This window comes from Monodelphis domestica, chromosome 2, assembly GCF_027887165.1.
Source record: "Monodelphis domestica isolate mMonDom1 chromosome 2, mMonDom1.pri, whole genome shotgun sequence".
Taxonomy (NCBI): domain Eukaryota; kingdom Metazoa; phylum Chordata; class Mammalia; order Didelphimorphia; family Didelphidae; genus Monodelphis; species Monodelphis domestica.
The window spans coordinates 81216262-81240603 of record NC_077228.1 but is presented as its reverse complement, the minus strand read 5'-3'; the positions used below and the strand labels follow the sequence as shown (position 1 = coordinate 81240603).

The 24342-nt window shown below is 36.8% G+C and overlaps 1 protein-coding gene and 1 long non-coding RNA gene across 3 annotated transcripts in view; one reads left to right on the top strand and one right to left on the bottom strand.

Annotated features, from left to right (window-relative positions):
* The window catches only part of COLGALT2 (collagen beta(1-O)galactosyltransferase 2), a 144395-nt gene that overhangs the window by 31857 nt on the left and 88196 nt on the right, over positions 1 to 24342 (top strand). The gene's annotated exons all lie outside the window — the stretch shown is intronic.
* On the bottom strand, positions 5334 to 13244 carry LOC103101668 (uncharacterized). The gene is made up of 2 exons (XR_008916122.1): positions 13173 to 13244; positions 5334 to 8067 (listed from the first exon to the last, which is right to left on the bottom strand). It is a non-coding gene; the product is annotated as an uncharacterized LOC103101668 (long non-coding RNA).

The following is a 24342-nucleotide window of genomic DNA, read 5'->3' as shown; positions in this document are numbered from 1 at the left end:
TGGAAGTAAAAATTGTGTATAGTATACTGTTTTAAAAAAATGTTTTCACAGTGTGACTTGAGTTCTGGATTTAGTGCTCTATGAATAAAACCATTTTGAGTATTTGTTTTCAGAGATATTGTACTTTGAATATTTGAATTTCTGCCCACTGGAGTCTTTATGAAGACTCTAAAAGAAAACTAATAGGCCCAATTATAACTAATAATTGAAAAGAAATAAAATATTCTCCCCTTGTATGTGAATGGAGTAGCAATCTTTGGCACTTGGCAATTAAGTCAGATTGTATCAGAAATGCTTCCCAACTCTAAGATTTTAGAATTCTAAAAGGCTTCTCTGATTCTAATTTATAAATAGAGGGTAAAGGCAGGAGAGGAAATGCCAGGCTCATTTAGGAGAAATTTGGAGAGTTTTTAAAAAAAGGCAACTAGGTGACACAGGTCTGAAGTCAAGAAGACTCATCTTCCTGAATTCAGATCTGACTTTGGACACTTACTAGCTGTGTGGTCCTGGGCAAGTCACTTAATCCGGTTTGCCTCAATTTCCTCATATGTAAACTGAGTTGGAGAAGGAAATAACAAATCATTCCAGTATCTTTGCTAAGAAAACCATAAAAGGAATCCTAGGGAGTTAGACATGACTGAAAATAACTAAACAACAAGAATTTTGAAAGTATGAGGTAGAGAGACCTGCCCTGTTCAATAGCGAGGGAGACCTGGGTTCAAGTCTCCCTCCGACACATTTTGACCAAGAGACACAGAAGAGTTCCTTTATTTTTAAGTGCCCATAGGCAACTTGTTTTCAAAGACTAAGCTGCAGAACAGATGCACAACCTCATTGGTAGAAGGAGATCCTCATCAGAAACTCTCTATTCTGAAATCTCACATCCAGTCGACAACTACAAACAACATTCTTTCCTTTAAGTACTTGTAGTAATTTGAACAAAATCCACAGAACAATGCTTCATAAAGTTTCTGAGTAGAGCTTCTTTAAGAGTATAAGTGTAGAGGGAGCTAGGTGGCTCAATGGATAGAGAGCCAGACTTAGAGATGGGAGGTCCTGGGTTCCTAGCTGTGTAACTCTGGGAAAGTCACTTAACCCAGCTGCCAAATCCTTAGCGTTCTTCTGCCTTAGAACAAATATATACAGTGATCCTGTACCTATCATGGGAGTTACATTCCAGAGATCCCCACAATAGGTGAAAATCCATGAAGTGGAGGAATTATATTTATTTTATTATTTATATATATATTAAGGCTTTATAAACCCTTCCCATTCTCCTATAAACCTTTTTCATACTCTTATTAAGTTATAGTACTCAGCCAATCAGCACCTGGGACACAGAACACAGCACTATGGTTGGTCACCTTTCATTGCATAAGCCAATAATGTGCCACAATAAGTGTAACTCCATGATACAGAATTGTATATATATATATATACATACCCATGATGCATTGAAGCTGCAATAAGTGAACCTCAATATAGCAAGGGATGACTTTATTGACTCTAAGATAGAAGGTTAAGGAAGGGTTTGGGATTTTTTCCCAAGAGTTTAAGTGCAACAGAAAAACCTGAGAAGACTTTTATGAACTGATACAAAGTAAGATGAGTAAAATGGAAAGAACACTGTTCACAGTTACATCAATACTGAAAGGATGATAAACTGTGAATCTTAGCTACGCTGATCAAGACAGTGATTTGAGACAATTCCAAAGGGCCCATGATGAATACTTCCACCTACCTCCAGAGAGAGGACTGATGAACTCTGAATGCAGACTGAAGCATACTTTTTTTTTTACTTTCTTGATTTTCATATGTGTGTTTTCCTTTACAACGTGGCTAATATAGAAATAGGTTTTGCATGATCCCACCATGTATAATTGATATTCTATTGCTTGATTGCAACTTGAAGGGATAGAAGATGGGCATGAAGGAGAGAATCTGGAAGTCAAAATTTTTTTAAAAGATTGTTAAAAATGTATACATGCTGGGAGATAGCTAATGAATCAAAAAAATTTTTTTTAATTTATGTCTAAGTATAATGTAAGGAGTGGGATAAAGAGAGGTTAATAATGCCCAGTACTCATGAGCATTTGCAGCAGGCTCTGTCTGATGCAATTTTCTATGTGGACTTTGCAACCTGTGGAGGTGATCTCTAACTGTTTCTGGTCTGCTACAACATTTGATTGGCTTTGTGTTCAAAAGGTACTAATTGAACATAGAGAATCTTTCTCTCTGACTCTCTTGCTGGGTACATTTGAGTAAGGAGCTGAGAACTGCTATAAGCCTCTGGGTGGGAAGATTAGGTCATTATATAAGAATGATTCAAAATTGGCATAGACAACTACTCTCTGACTCAGGTTGCTCCTCCCTGAGACATTACCATGGAAAAATAATGGATGCAGCGGTAGGCACTCATGCATTTCCCAGAGTTCCCTAAGTTTCTGGTTTTGAAGGAGCTTCCTTCTGAGAAAAAGCCATGCATAGCCTTAGAAAAGAACATAGGTTTGATGCCCTCATGTAAAAATTAAATCTCTAATAAAAATATTATATTTTAAGAGATTTATTAATGATCATTAGAAATCAAGGAATAAAGAAGATACAAAATAAAGACCACGTACCCAGGGCTGATTAGCCATGTCAAAATCCCCACTCACCACCATCAGTGCTGATTCTACATCAGAGAGAGCCTCAATGACCACTCCCTTTATCCTCTCTCTACAAGAAGTACATAATGATAGGAAGTCAGTGGGCTCTTGGGATATGTAGTTCTTTTTTTAGGGTAACAGATTTTCAATTATACACTCATGTCAATGTTTCTTCCAAGACTAAGATGAAGCTTGGGGATTCCACATTGGTCCTCTTGATGATTGAATGCATAAAACATCAGAAGTGAGATTGAAAAGGCCAATGTGCCAACCAGACCAGAGTGAGCCCAAGAGGGAAAGTGAGGTGTGCTCACCAGACCAGAGAAAGTACTGAAAAATGTTTGTATACAAGGACTGGGTTAGCCAAGAGAGGAGAGCTGACTAATGACCAACAGTAGTGGCAGTTGGTGCAAATGAAGGCCAGTCATAGTTTATTTCTCAACTCTTATCTCCTGTGATCCAACGCTGCCACTTGGGGAAAGTCCAATTCAATCACCTTACTTCCCATTCGCACCATTCATCCCAACCAGTAAAAAAAAAAAAAGTAAAGAGGAAAAGGAGAAAAGTCAAAACACAGATGACCCCCTGATTTCAAGTTACATGTTAGTCTTTTATACCTTGATTTTATGCCTGTCTTTATGCTATTTGTTACTTCTTTTCATATACATTATCATTAACCATGATTTTTGTTCAAGTCTAAAAGTGAAATTTAGATTTATAGGGGAAAGCTAATTTAAAGGTAATAGAGATCTTCTCTAGTTAGACTTGTGTTAGGGTGAATTTATTAAGTTCCTGCAGTTTATGGTAATTTCAGATAATATTCAAGTTTGCCTTTGGACCTAGAGGAAGAGTTAACAAGGAAACAAATCTGTAAGCAGAGAAACATATAGAACTGTGGTTCTTAAGATGTGGTCTGCAGATCTCTGGATGTCCCTGAAACCTTGTCAAGGCGTCCTTAGGACAAAACCCTTTATAATAATACTAAGGATTTTTGCCTATTAAAAGATTCCTCCCTTTTCCAGCTACATACCTGTTTGAGGCTGGATTATTTTTATACATACTCTAACCAAAACAAGATACTGTAATGGATTGTATACAAAAACATCCAGCTATGGGAATCCAGCTCTCTTCTATTAAACCAAACATGAAAACATTTGCAAATATAAATAAAAAGAATTTCATTATTCTTGCTAATTTTTATAATGAAAATATTATTATTTTTCATTAAAATGGTATTAATATTAACACACAATGGGTTTGTTGATAAATAAATTAATTAATAAACATTTCAAATGTTATCAGTTTTTATTTGTAATATGGAAAATATTAATAGATATAGCCCACATAAATAAAAGGCATTTGTAGTACTTAAGAATATTTAATCATGGGGGAAGTTGAGTTGCTCAGTGGATTGAGAGCTAGGCCCAAAAATGAGAGGTCCTAGGTTCAAATCTGAACTCAGACACTTCCTAGCTGTGTGATCTTGGGCAAGTCATTTAACTCACATTACCTAGCCTTTACCACTGTTCTGCCTTGGAACCAATACATAGTATTGATTCCAAGATGACAGTAAGGATTTAAAGGAAAAAAGAATATTTAATCATGCAAAGGAGTCTTGAGACCAAAATGTTTAAGAGGACTGGTCCATTTGCATCCAAATACTCCTTTTGACACATGCTGCCTCTCTGTCTACACAAGGATCCCATTCCATGTAAGGACCTTCCTCTAAGTATATAAAATATTATCAGTCAACAAGCTTTTTTTTTATTTCTTATTTTATTTATGATTCCAAGTCCTGCTTTAGGTGCCCAAAGAGGTAAAGGGATATATAAAATGTTCTCTACCCTCTAAGAACTTAGTATTTAGTAAGGGAAATATTAGATATACAAAAAAATTGAATACCAACTAGATGATAAATGGAAAAAAGAAATGCAAAGTGGTATGAGAGATCTGAGAACAATGGCTTTCTCTAGCTTACTAGATCTTGAAATATTTCATGGAAGAGATGGTTTTTGTTTTCATCGTGCTTGCAAAGAAGGACATTCCAGCTAAAGGGAATGGTGTAACTAGCTAAAAGCAAAGCAATGAGAAATTGTGGGACATGTTTGGAAAATAATGAGTAGTTAAGTTTGGCTAGAGCATAGAGGATGTGAGGGAGAGCTGTTTACAGGAAGGCGAGAAAGATAGGTTGAAGGCAGTGCATGGAAAGCCTCAAATCCTAGGCTAAGGAATTTGGTCAGCAACAGGAAGTCACTGGAAGCCCAGTGGTATTAGAAGAGCAGAGCTATTCATTTGGAAGATTAATTTAGAAGTAAGAAAAGATGCTAGGTGATCAGTACTCTATGAACAGTTATTTCCAAATAGTTCTCTTAGGTAAAATACATATTTCCCTTGAAATATCATTCATTAGTTAATATAAGATCATCAATCCAGCATCTTTCTGAACTAAAGCACATTCCAAGTGGGTAGGATCTGAATGAATGAGTTTTAGTTTAGAAAAAAAAAATAGCCGTTATTAAAACAGCTACACTAGGTATAAAGCAGTGTCTGATCACAAATTGGTTTATTGTGAGAAAATGTTTCAGAAAAGTCATTTTAGGATGGTTGTCCTCTCCTCTTATATTAAGGAATATGACACAGAAAAATTATTTATCATCGTAAATGACTGCAAGGGAGTCAGCCAGGTTTGCTAGAGAATACCTTTAGTCGGTAGTTGGTAGTAACTCACAGATAATTTATTTTCACATCAGAAACTTTTAAATCAGTTTGACATAAAAATACAATTAATGGCTGTGTCTTTTATTGCTTTAAAGCTACATTTTTCTATGTTTTATTAACTTCCTCTGCCACTGGGTGCCTATAAATGAAGCTATTTGTAGCAATTTGAGGTTTGAAGTAAGAGCTTATTATAAAGCAAGATGTAATAGTAGAGACAGGACTGGATTTAGAGTTAGGGAAACCTGATCCTACAACTTAATAATTATATAACCTTGAACAAATTACTTAACTGCTCTTGGCCTCAGTTTCCTCATTTGTAAAATGAAAGACATAGAACAGATGGCCTCTATGATTCCTTGTAGGTGTAAGTCTATGATTCTATAATTTATAAAATTAATAAATGAAAAAGCATTTATTGAGTTCTTGCTGTGTGCCAGATTTTGTGTCTAAGATGGCCCCTGCCTGCAAGGAGCTTGTATTCTAATAGGAAATGACAACATAAAAAGGTGGCTTAGGAAGGGATTTTTGTTCTGGGAAGGACCAGAAATGTTGATTTGATCCATAGAGCAATTAATTGACAAACCCTTTCCAGAAATAATAGGACTATAGTCCTAGAGTATCTAGAACATGAAGAATGTATGATGGGAGTTGAAGTTTATGCACCTCTTAAATTAGTATTCCAGGAAGGAGTAGTCTAGAAAGCTAAGGAACAGAATCTAGACAAGCTACAGTGTGGGCAGTAGAGAGTTTCAGAGACTTTTACTATTGATTATGTGACTAAGGAGGTAGAGATGAATGACACAGATGCAAAGAGAGGCAGGGAACAATGATGCTGATCTTGTCTGAGTGCCAGCAGCATGGCCAGTATCTTTATCCCCCAAGTAGCAATTCTCAGACTATGAAACTTTCTCTTCTCAACTAGGATGTACCAGAAGGTACAAGAGGCCTATGCTGAAGTGTACTCTCCCCTATGAACTCTTCTGTTAAATGTTTCTCTTCTAAATTCTACTCAGAACTCCAATACTTTGCTTTCTGATGTCTACCCTTGGTCTCTTAGCTTAATTGTTATCTAACTTATCCATTTTAGTTATTAAATCTTGCATCCCTGATTGAATTAAATCTTCCTAGGGCTTCATTTCCTCAGAACAGAAGAGAGATTGACAGATACTGCAGTAAACAAAATATTTAACCTCATCCCATCAGCCTTTCTGTTTTATGCAAAATAGTAATTGTTGTGCTAGCTAAAGAATTCTAGGAGGTAACTGTGACCTTTATCTCACACCCTCTAACAAGACATAACACACAGCCTTATCTCTTCTCTCCTCCCCTCTCTCTATCTCTCTGGATCAAATATAATATCCTCTGGTTTTCAAAAACCCTTTATTTTATTTTTGTTAATTTTCCCCCAATTATATGTAGATACAACTTTTGATAATCGCTTTTTGATATTTTCATCCATCTTCTCTCTCTCCCTCGCCCCTCCACTTTCCCTGAAGTGATGTGCAATATGATAGAGTTTATGTGTGCTATCATGTCGTGCATATTTCCATTTTCATTATGTTGTGAAAGACACATATTACCTTTATGAGGGGAAAAAAAACTTGTGAAGTAAAAAAAGGGAAAAAACAAATGCTTCAATTTGCATTCAGATTCCATCAGTCCCTTCTATGGCAATGGCTAACCTTTTTAATCATGAATTGCTTGGAATGATCTTGGATCCTTGAGTTGCTGATAGTACTTAAGTCATTAATAGTTGATCATCATTCATTATTGCTGTTACTATATATAATATTTCTACTCATTTCACTTTGTATCACTTCACATCCTGGGTTTGTGTGTGTGTGTGTGTGTGTGTGATTATCTTGTTCATAATTTCTTATGGTGTAATAGTATTCCTTTACAATCATCTACCACAGCTCATTTAGCCATTTCCCAAATTGATGGATAACTCTTCAGTTTCTAATTCTTTGCTACCACAAAAAGGAAGATTCTGAAGAACACCTGGCAAGATAAGGTACCAGGCAATGAAGTCTTCTCTAGAGCTGAACTGTCAAGCATTCAAACTATTTTAGAAACTGGCTATTATTAATACAAAATTCTGCTATTTGTTGTTAGTTTTTACTTAATAATAACAAAAAATCCCACTTGATTCAGTAGAGCAAAACAGGTTCAAATGCCCCTTTCCAACCAGATGTCCCCCATGTATACATTAAGTTTATTTAATATTCCTTGATAGATGCTAGTAAAGAGATAGTTTTGTTCAGCAACTTTCTGATTCTCAGTATCAAGTGAGGCTTGAAATGGGAAGATATTTGTTTGCCAGAAGTTTTTGCCACAGTTACAGGGAATGTCTTCTCTACAGAGTAATTGAAGATAGTGGCATCTTTCAGATCTTCCTTTTTTCAGATGATATTATACTGATTGTATCAGATCCAGATACTATAAGGCTTCCTCACTGAGATATATTAACACTCAACACATATTGTCTAAAAAATTTGCATGAGAAAATCCAAATGGATGAAGAATACATATTGTCTAGACTGTAACATGTAGTTGGATGGGCAGCCAACAGTACATAAAAAACTTAGACAGGCAATACAGATGTATAATAAGCTGGACTCAGTATTAAATAGTTGGAACAGACTGGGCTGGATTGTGTTTTGGAAATTGTGTAGCATCATCCGTTATTCCCAATGGTTCCCTGAAAAAGAAACACATCTTTTAAACATCATTATCTTTCTGGTGATGTCTTATGGTTATGAATTATCAAACACAATAGTCTTTGAAGAATTCAAATTACAGATGGCCCAAAGGGAAAGATAGGTAGGTATGTGTGGTAAGCATAAATGGATTACAATTCATTACCAGTGATGATTTATATATAAATCATATTCAGGAATTGGTTGGGAAAGATGGGTCAATCATATAGTAATAATAATAACAAATCTTGATGTAGCACTTTAAGATTTGCACTGTACTTAACAAATATTATTTCATTTGATTCTTATAACTACCCTGAGATGTAATTATATTATATAATCATATTATCTCCATTTTTTGAGTAAAAGCAAGCAGACAGAAATCAAATGATTTGTCTAAGATCCTGTAACTGGTGTCTGAAACCAGATTTGAACTCAGATTTTTAACTTTATTTAACCCTTCTCTCTCTCTCTCTCTCTCTCTCTCTCTTTATATATATATATATATATATATATATGTGTGTGTGTGTGTGTGTGTGTGTGTATTTATAAATACACACACATATACATATGCTTTAGTACCCATAAAATGTTAAGAGAACTTGAGCATGTCAGATATGTTTTCTATGAAAGATTTGTGGGGGAATATGTACAAAAGTTACACAAGATGAGAATGCATAGATGGATTGTGATCTATATTAATGGAAAGAGTACCCGTATCACTGAGATTGTGTCCATTGATACACTGAAATATATTTAGTCTTTTTCTTTGGAACCCAGTCATATTTAGTCCTTGGCTGAGAAAGTTGCCCTGGACTTATAAAAAATATATAATCTTAATTTGATATAATAAATATATTTAGATGGGATTTATTTTTAAAACACCCCAGCAGAAAAAAGGATAAATTGAAGATCAGCAAGGCTCTTCACTACAAGATAAATTTGACTTGTTCTTTAACTTGTTGATAAACCTCATTCCTGATGCAGTAAAGGCTGTGTGTTCACAATACTAACCGTTTACATCCAGGGGAAATTGGCAATTTTCTCTAGATTTAATTTCTCATCTTGATGTTTGGTGTCATTTCAACATAATTCACTTTTTCCATTAAATAAATTACTGAAACAGGTAGATCTACTTAATAAATAAATATATTTTTTAATGAGTGAAAATTGTACATGACTCAAAGAGCATTGGAAAGATTAATGGCAGATATAAGTAGATTGCTGCATATTATAAGTGAAGCATCCCTTCAGAGAAAGGACATAAGAGACCTTATCCAAGACTTGAATGACTGGAAAAAGATGTGGACTCATTGAGTATCAAGAATGAGAAACAATAGCTAGCCCAAGTGTTATACTTGTATCCATAAAATATTAAGAGACCTAGAGGAAGATAAGCTTTCAGTGAATTGGGTAGATCTTTGGACAAAAATCAAACTGGACAAAAAGGCCCAGATGGGTTGTATTCTTTACTATTTGAGAATTACATGCAAAAATGAAAGCATGGATCCACCAAATTATATTATAAAAGGATATTGAGAGGAAATTAAATACTATGACGGCATGGATAAATCAGAGAATATTTCCTAGAAGTAATATACCTTAAACTGTGACTTAAAAGAAATCATGAGTGAGCCCTATATCAGAAAAAGATCTTTTGGGTTCATAGTCAAAAGTTTTTAGAAGGTGTTCTTAACCATTTATTGGCTCAAGTGACCCCTCTGGCAATCTGAAGAAGCCTATAAATCCCTTCTTAGAACCATGTTATAATAAATGCATGAAATGAAATACGAAGGAAACTAATTACATTTTAAGTTATCTATTTATCTATATATATTTTTTTATTTTTTAGTTCATGGATGCAGGTTAAGTATTCCTGGCTTAGAGGCAGGAAAGGGAAGATATGGGCTTTGGGTTATCTGGCAAAATGATGGTGAATGTCTTTGAAGGCATCTGCTGACATCTTCGTTTGATTAGGGTATCAGTAAAGAGACACCAGATGGCTATAAGTGGAAGAGTCATGAGGTCAGACTCAAATAGAAACGGATCCTTGTCTGTAGCATACGGATTTAGAAAAACACAAATTAACATTATTTGTGATAAACATTTCTCAATTATCCTTTATTCTGGTTCAGATTACACTCTGCTGAGGCTGCCATTTGGCCACCTCTGGTCTATAATACCAGATGCATTTCTGTCTTATCCTCTTTGGGGGCTAAATTTGAATGTTCTGTCTCAAAAATATTGGAAACCAAAATGAAATATTCTCTGGGCTTGATTCTTGCTTTTATTAAATATATTCCCTAAACTGAAACCAGGTGGCCTGCATTTACATAGCTACAGTTCCCTTAAAAACTAATAATGAAGCCTGGTATGCATTATTGTAAATAGAGATATGAGCTAAGGAGAGAGTTGAAAAGTATTCAACTTTTTATTGGTCTAGGTTAGCTTTTCTTTAAATGACTGAAATAGCCCTCGGGGTCATTTGCTTTTCTTAGGAAAATGTTGCCACTGGTCACAGAAAGTAACCTTCACCCCAAAAGCAATCCCTGGGTGAGCCATACCATTGTCAGTAGGAAGTACAAGCAGATTGGGTCTATTTTCTTCCTTGACTGATCTCCAGGCTGCTGAAAACACTTCAGATCACAGCACCTACCTAAGGAGTGCATTATGACATGGTGACCAATGACTGTGAACCAGTTGCTTGAAATGTCTTGTCCTCTGTCCTAGAGGACCTCATGGCTACTGCTGAAGGAAGCCAAGCTTTTCAGAGCAGAGGTTGTCTGAGAAGAAGACAAATTCTGATCCTCCTTCCTTGATTGTTTTAGGGAAAGGTACATGAACTGTCAGTTTTACAATCTGAGCAGCCCACAGATATAGCCCTCATTAAGGACATACCTCTAATTGTCAGAGTCACTCTTGCTTGGCTGTCACAGTGAATACAGATAAGATATGTTCTACTTGATCCCAGAGCATATAACTAGAATCAATGGATAGAATGAGGAGGGATTCTGGTGTGGTGTAATGTATTGAGAAAGCATTGGATCTAGAGTGAAAGAACCAAGCTTCAAATCTGGATTATGCGATTTACCATCTATGTGAGCTTGGGTAAGTCATTTAACCTTCATAGTGTTAAGGATAAAATTTAGGATTGAGACTGAATATATTATTTAGTGGCTGCCATGTATTTAAATTCAATGAAATACTCAAGTCAGAATGGAATTTTATGGTCGTTTATTTACAATAGAGGGAAGAAATTAAGAGGGAGAGGGAGAGAGAGAGAGAGAGAGAGAGAGAGAGAGAGAGAGAGAGAGAGAGAGAGAGAGAGAGAGAGAGAGAGAGAGAGAGAGAGAGAGAGAGAGAGAGAGAGAGAGAGAGAGGGGGGGGGAGGGGAAGGGAGAGAGAGAGGGGAGGAGGAGGGACAGGGAGGCAGAGGGACAGGGAGAGGGACAGGGAGAGGGAGAAGGGGATGATCTCTGTTCCTGCCAGCCTGAGCCAGGGGGAGTTCAGAGCCCTCAGCCATTGGGTCTTCCCAGAAGATTAAATCTAGCTTGGCTTCCAGCCATGAGCCTCCTCCAAGATGAGGGGCCTCCTTGGAGGCTGGTGCCTTCAGAAAGGTCAAAAGAAAGGGGAGTAGGTCTTATCACTCACCATGTGGTCGTTCAGGGAAGCAGGCTGAGGACCCATGTTCCATCAAGTCAAGTTCCACTGCCAAAGTCCACAAAAGCCCCTCTCACAGGAAGTGACGCAAAATATAAAGGCAGTTCTTTACATCACTTCTTGTGTCTCACATGTACTAATGGTGGTTTAAACCTGACATAGGATAGCCAGGAGGTCAGTCAGTTATTTCTGATTTGTCACTTACTAGCACATGCCAGTCATAGGCCATCCTTCCCTACAGTTAATCCTTAAGTGAGGGTGTATATATTCCTGGTTGCTAAAATTCTAGACTAAGCAGGATGGAGTAAATCTAAAATTCACAATGGGCATCCATTTCCTCATCTGTAAAATATAGGAGCTAGCCTAGATGACCCCTGTAGTCCCTTCTTGATCTAAATATATCATTCTAATCAGATAGTCAATAAAAATTTAATAAGCGCTTTCTGCATGCCAAGCATTGTACTAAGCACTGTGGGATGCAAAGAAAGGCAAATGACAGGCTCCCAAGTAACCCATGCTCTAATGGAGAAGACACTGTACATATAAAAACAAAAATGTACACATGCGAAAAATATATATGGGAGAAATTAGAGTTGATAATCAGCAGAGGTAGGGCATTAGAATTAAGAGGGATCCTAAGTTTCAAAGAGGCAGATTTCTTCTGAAAATAGGGCAAACCTCTCTAATTAGATTCAACAAACCTTTACTGAGCAAAATACTGTGTTAGACTTCAGGATACTGAGGTGAAGTTTAAAAAAAAAATAGCTTTTTCCCTCAAGGAGCTTAGGGGATACTGGGAGAAATTAATAGAGCTAGGCAAAACAAATATAATTTGAAGAGGAAGGAATGAGAGTTATCGCTTCATGGAAAATCACTTGGACCTAATAGGAATGAATCCCTTCAGCTTGATGTTCCATGTTAAAGATGGCAGCTCTCCTGGGGACCTCCATTAGTACTGAGAGGTGAAAATTACTATTCCTCTTGATTTTGCCCATTCATACTAAGCAAGGCCCCAAGGCTCTTGGCACATTATTACTTATTACTTAGCTTAGGAGGCCTCCCAAGTTGAAGCAAGGACTTTTAGGACGTCAGACCTAGTTTGATTTTGGTGGGTAATTCACATAACACAAGAATAAAAGTGGGCTCCTAAGAGCTTAGATTCAGAGCTGGAAGGGATCTTAGGCAATTTGGTCTGTACTTCTCATTTTACAGATAAGTAAAATGAGGCGCAGAAAAGTAAATGACTTTCCCAGTTACATAGTTGGTAGGGGGCAAAGGAAAATGAATATAAACTTCATTAAGCCCAAAGAAGCAGGGAATGTCAGTGTAATAATAACCATGTATACTGATCTGATTCCTTGCTTCTCCCCCATCCTTGCTTCTTTCTTTTTGCTTCTTGCATTACCAAAGGGCTCGGACAATTTTGTTCTCTTCTGATAATACTCACACCGTAGTCTCTCAATGCTGAATGGTTGAAAATCCACTTCAACTCTGGTCAAGGAGTAAAAATGGGCAAGGTCTTAAGGAAAGCTTCCTAGGGAAGGCAAAGCAAAACAAGGGGAAGCAATTTGAGTGGTTTTACAGATCGCCTCTGGAAGAGTGAGTATAATGCAAGAATGAAAGCATTACGGAATAGGTAACATCAGAGGGCAGCCAACCTAGCTCATGTTCTTTGGGAAAACTAGCCAAATACCATGGATATGGCCAAGTAAAGAAAAAAGGAAAACTCAAGTATATGATGAGAGCTAAGTAAATACAGTGGCAAGGGCTCAGGAGCCTAGTATTACATTGACCAGCTGTGTGACTTTGGACAAATTATTTATTCTCTTTTCTTAATCTGTCAAAAGAGGGATTTGGACTATATTCATTTCAATTCAGTGAACATTTATTAAGCAATTAGCCAATTGAGAAACACGTAAATAGCTCTGTGCTCAACACTATAGAAGGTACTGGAGATACAAAAATAAAAAAGAAATTGTTCCTAATCCCGAGGAGTTTGCATTCTTTAGGGAGAGACAACATGTACATATATCATCCTTTCCAGTCCACTTCCCCAACTCCCCACTGCATTGGCCAATGGGTCCCCCAGAAGACAATTGCTAAGGGATTCTAATTGTAACACAAGACAGCCTAACTTTACCATCAGTAGATATTGAGCATAGTAGAACCTTGTTCTTTGGGGACCCTGTAAAAGACTATATGAAAGGAGCAGCTAGGTGGTACAGTGGATAGAGTGCCAGTCTTGGAGTCAGAAGGAACTGGGTTCAAATCTAGCCTCAGACACTTCCAACTGTTTGACCCTGAGTAAGTTACCCATTTGCCCCTCTGCCATATAGTTCCTACCAGGATAGAAAGTAAGGGTTTAAAATTAAAAAAACAAAAAAACAAAAAACTGGACTGTATAAGAAGCAACAGCCAAGACCATTGACCCTTGGAAAATTATAGTGCTTTTAGCCCCAGGTTCAATGGGTGGAAACATAATGAGGGATTTTAAAAGATGGAATGAGTACCCACCCACATCAAAAGATGGTATGGTACCCACCCACAACTAAAGGAATGGAAAGGGCTAATATGAAGAGAATTGGATGATATAAAAGAGGGCAACTCATTCTCAGGTGTTGGGGAAGCCTGCTACCATCAGAGCACATACAGCACTTAGTGCTTGTGTTCGTTTGTTTTTTGAGGAAGGTAATGTATGAAAACTAAAATAAGAATTATTCTTGAATAGTTCATTAAAAATGTCCAGAGTAACCTAGAATAAATTCAGTCCTGGGTCCATGGTGCATTTGTAGAGTCTGTCTAAGATATCTAACTGAATGGACTACCTATAAAGGTTAAATAAATATAGAATAAGTGCAAAGTAGACATCTAAAGTGTTTTGAGAAATTCTAGGAGGGAGAGATTCCAGCTGGAAGAATCAGGGAAGGCTTCTTAGAAAGGATGGGATTCAAAGGTTTAATTACTCAAATTTATAAAGAGCTAAATCAATTGTACAAAAAATCAAGCCATTCTCCAATTGAAAAATGGATAAGGGACAAGAATAGGCAGTTTTCAGCCAAAGAAATGAAAACTATTAATAAACACATGAAAAAGTGTTCTAAATCTCTTATAATCAGAGAGATGCAAATCAAAACAACTCTGAGGTATCATCTCACACCTAGCAGATTGGCTAACATGACAGCAAAGGAAAGTAATCAATGCTGGAGGGGATGTGGCAAAGTAGGGACATTAATTCATTGCTGGTGGGGTTGTGAATTGATCCAGCCATTCTGGAGGGCAATTTGGAACTATGCCCAAAGGGCAATAAAAGACTATCTGCCCTTTGATCCAGCCATAGCACTGCTGGGTTTGTACCCCAAAGAGATAATAAGGACAAAGACTTGTACAAGAATATTCATAGCTGCACTCTTTGTGGTGGCCAAAAATTGGAAAAAACGAGGGGATGCCCATCAATTGGGGAATGGCTGAGCAAATTGTGGTATATATTGGTGATGGAATACTATTGTGCTCAAAAGGAATAATAAAGTGGAGGAATTCCATGGAGACTGGAACAACCTCCAGGAAGTGATGCAGAGTGAAAGGAGAAGAACCAGGAAAACATTGTACACAGAGACTGATACACTGTGGTACAATCGAACGTAATGGACTTCTCCATTAGTGTCAATGCAATGTCCCTGAACAATCTGCAGGGATCTGGGAGAAAAAAACACTATCCACAAGCAGAGGACAAACTGTGGGAGTAAAAACACCAAGGAAAAGCAACTGCTTGACTACAGGACTTAAGGGGACATGTATGAGGAGAGACTCTGAATGAACACTCTAATGCAAATACCAACAACATGGAAATGGGTTCAAATCAAGAACACATGTGAAACCCAGTAGAATCGTGCGTCAGCTGGGGGGGGGGGGAGGAAAAGAAAATTATCTTTGTCTCCAATGAATAATGTTTTGAAATGACCAAATAAAATATTGTTAAAAAAATAAAAAGAAAGGATGGGATTGAAGGAAAGGAAGAATTTCATCAGATGAATATGTATAAAGGATCTATTCCTGGAGTAATAATAGAAACAAAGGCATAGAAATGGGAGAAAGCATTATGTTTATATGTAAATATCAAGTTCCTTCTTTTTCCTTCTTAAAAACTTGGATGACAGCCTCATTCTTTCCCATCTTGAAAAAGAAATCCTTTTTCAGAGTAGACTAGTAGACTAATATTCAAGTTCAAATACAAGTTATTACACTTTATACTACATGAAAATATAGCTATTTTAAAATCCTGTTGACAGTTACTTATCTTTATCTACCCTTAGGTGTATAAATATATAATTCTCTTTTTTGAATTATATTATAGAGCTCCTTGGTGACCAGTTCTTTTTTTGTTTGTTTGTTTCCTAGCCTCATTCCAAGACTTCTTTGACTACAAGTGACATGTACCCTCTGGGGATATTTAACAAATATTCAGCAAATTTGTAGGCACAATGGTAGTTAATGCAGACAATTTGTGTTCTCTGGAGCAGTTTGACCTCATAGAGTGTTAGGACAGCAGATTATAACATTTTAATGGCACTAATATAAGTCCTTTCATTTTTTTTAAGGTACAGTATTCTCATTTTCTTTCTCCACCTTTATTTTCCCTTTCATTCTTTTCCTTCCTCCACATCTGCCTTCAGAATTCAATGGTTATTATTTTATTGTTTTTATTTTAAAGTCATTTTTAAAATAAAATTAGTTTACCTGTTGGCTAACGTTCTATTATAAGTTTTGACTATTACTTACTGATGTTATTACAACAGCACCAATTGGGATAAATTAATTATCTTCCTTGTTTCTGATTTGCTTAATTTCTTTTCCTTTTAATTAATGAGATTCCTTTGATCTTACAACCTCACTTCTTGGCACTGGTTTTCATGGTTGTCCCACAAAAATGAACCTTGGATTGTTGGGCCTCTAACTTTTACTTAAGTAGTTCATAGATATCATAGAGAGTCTCTCAGGACATTTTAGTAGAGGGAAGATTAGTGGAACTAGTAGAATGTGTGTTCCATCACATGCTTTTTTTCCCAAAATATTTTCTTGGGACTCTGAAATTTAAACTTTTGTATCACTACTCGTTGTTTGATGATACTCTCTGTCATGGGTAAATAGAGTTTTACCTTTTTGTGAACAGAAATCATTAGCCAGTTCTTTTCACCCATTTTAAAACCAGAGATAAGGTTGGTTGGAAAGGAAAGACCAAGTTACTGTTACAATTGGTTACACGTGTGCAGGCTGGATACCATATGCTTTGCCATATGTGCTAAATGTCTTGAATACTGTGTTAGCTTTTGTTGAAGCAAAAATAGCTTCTATCCTCTTAGTAGTTTACAATATGTTCAACAGCACTGGAAAAAAATAAGTTTAGTGGTAATTATGAAAGATGGAATATAAGCTTCATAAGGACAAGAAATACTCCATTTCTGACTCTATATCGCCAGCATTATACACAATGGCTGGCACGTAGCAGGCCCTTAAATGCTTGCTGTTTATTAAGTTAAAACAAAAAGAGTACATTTGAAGAGAGACAAGTCGATAGTAGGAAGAGAAGGAGGTCTTTGTGTTAGAATATTTTATTCCTGAGAACTCTTCCTTTGGTAATATGATAAAACCTCCATTCCAAATATTCACATTTTTCACCAGCTCTTTATAAAGAGAAGCTTTGAATACCACCCAGATTGCTACGCTTACACAGATAAAACATTTGGTAGACAAAAATTCCTATCCTGGCATTAGTAATGTTTATTCTTTGAGGCCTAAAGCTTATTAAAAGAAAATTAATTTTTCCTTTATCCACATAACTTGTAACTCATTCTCTCCTCAAATATGTTATTAGTTGGGAACATGGCAGCAGAGAACTCTCTGAAATCTTGTATCAGTCTTCTACTGAATTCTTCCTCTTCCTTATCTCCCCTTTTGTGGAAATGAAGCATTTTCTGACTAATGGAAAATGTAATTTTTATGTAAATTATGAGTTCTCTAAATGGTTTTTCACAAGCAACTTAATGTGATTTTAAGTGTCTTAATGACATTTGAAAGCAATTCCATGAAAAACCACGGACTCCCCTAAAAGAACAAGAAGACATTGTTATTTCCCATCCCCTCCACCCGCCTTTTTCCTTCAGCTCTGCAACTCAGCATTGGACTGAGCCTGTTTCTGAGTTGGCAAAGCAAAGGAACATATTTTTAAAAAATTCCTTTGGCTATAATACTGTTTAAAATGACCAAATGAATTGCTACTGTGCAAGTGTATTTTTAAGTAATCTCCTATGCTTGTGTAGAAAATATTGAAACTGAAAAGATGCATGAAACTGACAGTGCAAAAAAATCCATGGAACATGTACTTTATCATTTAATAACTAGGTGACCTTGAAGACATGCATTTTCTTATTACACTACCTGTTCCAGAAGAGCTTTATGAAAATGAACGAATTAGAAGCTCAAAAACACATCAGAGAAGTTGCACAAATGTTTTCTAGTTTAATTTTACTTTTGTTTTATGAACAAAAAATTCATTTTCTCTCCTTGTCACCTCTCTCCATTAAGAAAAGAATAAGGGGACAGCTGGGTAGCTCAGTGGATTGAGAGCCAAGCCTAGAGACTGGAGGTCTGAGATTCAAATCTGGCCCCAGACACTTCCCAGCTGTGTGACCCCAGGCAAGTCACTTAACTCCCATTGCCTAGCCCTTACCACTCTTCTGCCTTGGAACCATATACAGTATTGATTCTAAAACAGAAGGTAAGGGTTTAAAAAAAAAGAGAAAAGAATAAAAACTTTTGTAACAAATACACGTATAGTAAAATAAACTCTCACTTGTAGCATGTCTAAAAATATATGTTTCATTCTGCATCATTCTTGACTTTCAGAGGTTAAGTAGTATGCTTTATCATTAATCCTCTATAATGGTGATTGGCCATTTCATTGATCAGAGTTCTTATTATATACAAAGTCCCTTGTCTTTACAGCATGGTTATTATTGTAGAAATCATTCTCCTAGTTCTCACTTCATTTTAAATCTGCTCATGAAGTTTTCTCAGGTGTCTCTGAAATCCTCTCATAATTTCTTGCATTCCTGAACATCACATTCCAAGCCTTGTGGTTCTTTAGTATGGAAATTGCCAGATCTTATGTAATCCTGTCTGGGGCTCCTTGGTATCAGAATTGTCTCTTTCTGGTCACTTACAGTATTTTCTCCTTGGCCTGGAAGCTCCTGAATTTGGCTATAATATTCCTGAGGGTTGTCTTTTGGGGATTTAATGTAGGGGATGATCTATGGATTCTTTCAATGCCTATTTTACCCTCTTGTTCAAGAATATCAGGGCAGGGCTTTGGGGGGAATGATTTCTTGTAATGTGGTGTCAAGGCTTTTTTTTTGTTCCAGGCTTTCAGGTGGACCAATAATTCTCAAAATGTCTCTCCTGGATCTGTTTTCCAGGTCTGTTGCCTTGTCAATGAGATATTTCATATTTCTATTTTTCATTCTATTGATTTTGCCTTATTAATTCTGGCTATCTCGAGAGATCATTAGCCCAGTTCTAAACTTTAAAGACTGATTTTTCAGCTATGATCTTTTGATTTTCCTTTTTGGTTTGGTCTATCCTGCTTTTCATGGCTTCTAGCAGATCAATTCTAGTCTCTAATATGCTTATTACTTCATTTGATTTCTATACCTCTTTTTTCATATGGGCAATTTTGTCTTTTAAGCTGTTATTATTTTTTGGGGGGGTATTACTTTCATTTCTTTTTCCCACTTTTCTTCTTATTTTTCTTCTATCTTTCTTACTTGGTTCTTGAACTCTTTTTAGTTCCTCTATAGCTTGTGAACAATTTCCTTTTTTTTTTTAAAGTGTGGATGTATTTGCTTATTCGTCACTCTGTTGTTGCTTCTGTATTTTGCTTTTTTTTTTCTCTATAGAAATTATCCAGGGTCAAGAGCTTTTTTTTTTTGCTGTTGCTCATTCATTTTGCTACTAGTAGATTGGGGTTCCTGTATGTTGGTGGTTATTGTTTTCTTAGTTTCTGTACCCCAGGGCTTTGCCTTGGTAGTATCTTCCCTTTCCTGTCAGAAGCCTGAGTGAGGGCAGGTAGATTTGTGATGTTCTTTGTGTAGCCTGTGCTTTAAAGCATATTGCTCTGAAGCTATCTTCATCAGCTTCCTTACTTAGATTTTCAAATGCACTGTGTGTTTTTTCCCTGAAGCTATCTTTCTAGTCCCTGCTGCCTTGGCTGTGACCAGCCATGTTTCCATCCAAGCTCTTGTGTTCCACTCTGAGCTCTTCAGCCTCAAATCCCACTGCCAAGGCCTGATACTGCCCTCAGGGCTAAGTCTGTGGTGCTTTTGGTCAGCCCCTGAGAATTTAAAAATTGCCCTGCTCCTCACTCTAACTCCAGCATGGTAGTTGGTGTGGGGGAGGGGTGATCTGCTTGCACTTTGATTAGTGCAGTTTCTCCGCCTTATAGCATGGGAATCCCCACTCACTGTCTACCTTTAACACTGTATCCAGTGGGAGAGCCCCTTTACTCAGCTGGTTTTGATTTCTGTCCTTTTGAGATACTTTGTAATGATTGGTTGGAAGGAGATTCAGAATGCTCCTGCTACTATACTCCCATCTTGGCTCTGCCCTCATAATTTCTTTCTAGTTATAAAATCTTGGGTTTTGTCCTTTCAGTTCCTATATCCTGGCATTATTGAAGTAATTATACTATCATAATTGTAGCTGATGTTTACATATTAGCAGAAAGTTGCTAAAGAACAGGAGACAGCTTGAAGTTTTGGGCAGAGACAGACTCAGAGGCAGGAAGACTTCTGTTCATGTTCTGGATAAGTCACTTAAAACCTCAGGGTTCCCGGCAACTCTCTAAGACATGAAGGGTGTTTACTTGCTTTGATACAAGCAGCTTCTTTAGCTATAGTTATAGGGAGAGGTAGTTCCCTATACCAGAGAAATAATGGGTTCAGGCCCTATTCCTGGAGCACTATACTACTTATGATCACCTGTAAGCATCCCAACTGTGAGGCAGGGACTTCTTATATTATTGTCCAACTCATATAGATGTAAAAGCTGAGATAAATGTAAGGTCACATAGGTAATAAGTATCAGAGTCAAGTCTTTATGACTCCAACTCAAACAAACACTCCATGCATTACCCATAAACTACCTCTTCATGGCCTCATTTTCTTAATCATTCTTACCATTTTTTGAGAGGAAGGACTCAAGTTCTCAACAACAAAAATTTAATGCAGAAAAGCATTTGTCAAGCTTCATTAGCAGTATTCAGGGTACTTGACTAAATTCCTTAGAATTAGAATGCATGAAGAGCTATTGGATTCATAAATATTTGGAAAACATTAGGTTCTCCTCTGTGCACCAGATATCCACACTTATTTGGGATGAAGCTAGATGTTTAAGATCTGCGAAGCTACTGGTTACTTGCATTCAAAATGTGGTTGGACTGGCTATGATGAGAATTCAATGCTAAACTCCGCAAGGACTTAATTCCTCCTTGGGCTGCCTCTATCAATTCTTCATTTTCCCTTGGTTGTTGGCATCCTGGCTACTTGTCACTTTTATCTGTCCCTTTCAGAGTTTAATTAATTATTCATTTAAATATTATTTTAATAAATTTGAATAATAAAATTTAATATTCATTAAATAAATAATACTAATTTGATATTAATAATCATCATTAATAACTCATTTTCTGAAAGGTAATTCTTATTTGGTTGTGTTGAGCTTTTCTTAAAATAATAGAGGTATTCTTTCTTCAACAGTAGCAGTAGCTTTTCTTTTGATTACCCCCTGATCTCTCCTGCTCTCCTCTTTAGAGTTATTTTTTTTTCACATCCTCTGCTCCTCACACAGTGATTCCTTTCATTCAGCACTGCTGACTCATGAAGTAGAATGCTAAGCATTTGTTTGCAGCTCTAATTCTAACCTTCTTCCAGCAGCCACTGGCCAGCAGTCACCTGATATCGGTCCAGATCAAGGGGGCCATATGTGATGAGAAACACAAGAGACAGAGAGGATTGTGGGACTGACCCATACAGGAAACCTCTGGCTTGGAATACAGATGTGCATTGAGTACCCACCTCAGAAACCCAGGTGGTTCTTGTTTGCTTCCTGCATCTATGAAATGGGAAAATAGTTGGATTTAGAATCTTCATGGTGAGGATAGATAACATGTAGAGAGTGATGAAAATAATGCCAAATTTGGAGGCAGAATGTCTTGTTTGAAATTTTAGCTTTAATATAACCTATGTGATGTTTCCATTTTTTGTTTAGTTGTTTTTTTAGTCACATCCAACTCTTTGTGACCCCTTCTGAAGTTTTCTTGGCAAAGATACTGCAGTGGTTTGTTATTTCCTTCTCGAATTCATTTTGTAGATGAAGAAACTGAGCAAAGGTTATATGACTTGCTCAGAGTGACACACAGCTAATAAATGTCTAAGGCTAGATGTGAAATCAGGTCTTCCTAACTACAGCTAAGGTACTCTGTCTACTATACCTCCAATCTACCCTATGTGACCTTGGAAAAGTAATTTGACTCCTCTCCAACTCAGTTTTACTATCTATAATGTAAGAAGGTTGGATGAAATGTTCTTTAAATCCTCTTTCAAATCAAAGACCTTTAGTCTTTCCTTTGAAAAAGAAAAAATAAACTGGAGAAAATATAGCTAGGAGGTTTCTTCTTTCCTCCATTGAGGGTAATTGGGTCACTGTGGAAATATATCATTACATTTGTATTTGTGTAGATTTTCTTATTTTCCAGCACCAAGCATTTATTAGCTGTTTGCTATGTGCCAGGCACTGGACTAAGCTCCGGTACTCCCCACAAATACCCTGTGAAGTAGGTTCTCTAGGTATCCATATCCTTTCTTAATAGATGAGGAAACAAGTTGAGAAGTTTAGTTGAGTGTTTTGTCTGAAGTTGAACAGCTAATGAGTAGTGGCCTGAGACCTTGACTTAGTGATCCCAAGTCCAGTGCTCTTTCCACCAATGAGATCCTAAAGTATTCCTCATCTTTGAATGATGTGCCCAAGTCAAATTCCTCTTAGCCTTTATGAAGTTTTTCTGAATATGATGAAAGGAGACTTATTAAAGAATTTACACATATGAGTCAAGATTTAAAAGGCAGTTGGAGCTAGGCATCAATGAGGGACATTAGAAAGCAGATTACCTATTTGTGATGGACAATGATTTTTATATGCACAAAGGTAAAATCTTAGATGCTAATTGTCCTTTGCTTCAAAGCAGATCCTTTAGAGAGAAAGGGAAATTTATTTCATGAGCTATGGTAAAAATGGTGAAATGAGGTCAAAGCACAAACTAGTATGGGTATCAAAAGGTTAGCAGCTTTAATGTCATGTTCCACTTTATTCTCTGTTGTTTGTCTGATATTTCAATGTAATTTATGTTTTTTTCTTCACTAATAGTATTTATTTATATTTATGTCTTGAGGTTGAATGTAAGCTCCTTGAGGGAGGAGCCTGGTTTTTGTTTCTCTTTCTATCTGGTTGGCCTACCATAGTGACTTTCACTACTATGACATTTGATCCATGCTTTTTAGGTTGGATTGGATCAGGGGTAATTAATTAGAAATAGTGTTGTCATAGAGAAATACACTTTAAAAAACCCACTTACTTTCTATCATAATATCAGTTCTAAGGCAGAATAGTGGTAAAGACTAGGCAATTGGGGTTAAGTGACTTGCCCAGGGTCACATAGCTAGGAAGTATCTGGGGCTAGATTTGTACCTGTCCTTCTAAAAATTCTTTTATATTTACAGTATTTTCAATGTTTTGTATCTTTTTTTTTTCTGATTTAAATCCTTACTTTCTGTCTTAGTATCCATTCTAAGACAGAAGAGGGACAAAGGCTAGGCAATCATGGTAAGGTGACTTGCCCACTGTTATTGGGAATAAATTAAGCATTAGGGTCAAATTGCCTTTAAGACACAGCTGGAATCTTGGAAAGGATTCCTGAAGGGGAATCTTGAAGAATTTTTAAGTTGGTGGAATCTAACTGCCAACACTCACTCCTGAAGGTGTTTTTGCCTAAAGAGGAGGCTAGTGTTTAGGCTGTCTGGGAAAACTGGAAAACCGAGTGGCAGTTAAAGGAGAACACAGGTTAGTGTGTTGGGAATAAGGTTGTAGAGAAGAACAACAGAAAGTGAAGGAGAGAGTGTGTTTTCCTCTTGTGACTGCAAACAGAAGCAGGCCATCTTTGAGGCCTGTCTTAGGCCCAGAAGCCCGACTAGGGCTGAAGAGTGATAGTTGGCAGGGAGAGAGATTCAAAGCTATCTTAAAGCAATCTAACGCTAATGCTTAACTTATTCCCAATAGGGTCACATAGCTAGGAAGTCTCTGAGTTCATATTTGAACCCAGGTACTCTTGACTCCAAACCTGGCACTTTTTCTAATGGGGCTAACTAGAAACCCCTGAAATGCACTCTTAACTAGTGATGGGTCTATGTACATTCTAATCACAGACCTGCCATATGACATTGGACTCGACAATAGATTTTCTTGAACCACAATATTCTTATCTGTAAAATTACAGGTTGAATTTCTAGCAGATCTCA